The sequence below is a fragment of the Chenopodium album genome, chromosome 13 (assembly GCF_948465745.1).
Source record: "Chenopodium album chromosome 13, dcCheAlbu1.1, whole genome shotgun sequence".
NCBI lineage: Eukaryota > Viridiplantae > Streptophyta > Magnoliopsida > Caryophyllales > Amaranthaceae > Chenopodium > Chenopodium album.
Window position 1 is genome coordinate 37,482,948 of NC_137846.1, and position 1,952 is coordinate 37,484,899.

A 1,952-nucleotide genomic window follows, 5' to 3' on the forward strand; every position below is an offset into this window, starting at 1 on the left:
AGATGGGCAAACTGAGAGAACCATTCAAACCTTGGAGGACATGTTGAGAGCTTGTGTTATAGACTTCCAAGGAGGATGGGAGGATAGCTTGGATTTGATTGAATTTTCTTACAATAATAGTTATCATGCGAGCATAGGAATGGCTCCATTCGAGGCATTATATGGGAGAAAGTGTCGTAGTCCAATATGTTGGAACGATATAAGAGAAACAATGATTCTAGGGCCTCAAATGATCGAGGATACAGTGAAGCAAGTAAAGGAAATTCAAGCCAAGATTCAAGCAGCTCAAGATCGCTAAAAGAGCTACGCAGATTTAAAGCGTAGAGAAGAGGAGTTTGATGTTGGTGATAAGGTGTTATTAAAGGTATCACCAATGAAAGGAGTAATGAGATTTGGAAAGAAAGGGAAATTAAGCCCTAAGTACATTGGTCCATATGAAATACTGCAAAGAATAGGCAAAGTAGCTTATAGGTTAGCCTTACCTATGGAGCTAAGCAAAGTGCATGATGTATTTCATGTGTCTCAATTAAGAAGGTATATACCTAATAAATCCCATGTGCTACAACCTGAAACCATTGACCTAGACCAAAGTTTAACCTATGAAGAAAGACCTGTCAAAATTCTTGATAGTAAAGTGTGTAGTACACGCAATAAGAATGTCAAGATTGTGAAAGTGTTATGGTCTAATCAAGAGTATGAGGAAGCCACTTGGGAGGCAGAAGATGAAATGAAAAAGAAATACCCTGAGTTGTTTCAGGTATGTTTAGTTACGGGGACGTAACTCGTTTTCTTTTAGGGGGGTAGAATGCGGTAAAATTTCGCGCTTTTTCCTATATTTTCAGTTATTTTTATGCTTTTTGCACAATTTTATCGAGTATTTTGAGTTATTGTGTTCTCAATGAGACACAAAAAGGTAAAGGTATGACAAAAAGTACATCAATATTATACTAATTAAGGAAAAACTTTGGATTTCGTTTCCCAAGTTTCGGGACAAAACTTCTTTTAAGGAGGGTAGGCTGTAATACCTCGTATTTTTAAACGTATTTTATTTAAAATAAGTATTTTGAGAAGTATTTAATTGAATTGAAATGTCTTATTTAAAGTATTTTAAGTATTTATTTTAATAAGTTTGGAAATATTTTATAAAAGGAAAGTTTATTTAATTAATTATTTTAATTAAGTTGAGGTTTAATTTAGGAAAGTTTTATTTTAATAAAGTTTTATTAGGGATGGGATTAGGAAAATTAAAAAGGAAAGTTTAGGGAGAAAGGTCTTAGACAAGGGGTATAAATATCCCACATATGAGGCAAATCAAACTTTGCCTAGAGTGGAGAAAACCCAAGGCAAACTTCTCTCTCCTTTTTCCTTATTTTCTTTCTTTTTTTCTTTCTCCTTTTTCCCTTCCCCTTTTCTTTTTTTTTCGGCTGCCCTCCCACCACCACTGCAGACCACTGGCAGCAGGTGGCTGCCACCGCCAGCAACGTCAGCCGCCGGCAGCAGCCGGCGTGGTGGCTGCCGCTGCCTTCTTCCTCCCCTTTTTCGAATGTAAAAAAAAAATTAAAAAAAAATTTTAATCTTTGTTTTAAAAACCAATTTAATCTTAGATCTAAATATTAATTATGGGTTTTGTGATTTAATTTTGATGCTTGATTATGAGTATTATGTTAATTAATTTTCAGATTATGTTTTTAATTAAAAAGCCCCAATTTTTAACACCCTAGATTTTTGATTTATAAATTATTGAAGGATTATGATATATAATGGTGTAAACCTTTGATTAAAGTGTTTTAAGACTAAATTACATCAAGTTTTAATGAAAATATAGTGCTGGAATTTTTGGTAAAGCATTAGAAATCAAGTTTCTTTAAGGAATTTTAATTAGCCATTAATTGGGATTAAAGTATGATGTTTTAAATATAATTTCAGCTTATTTTAAATAAATTATAAGGGGT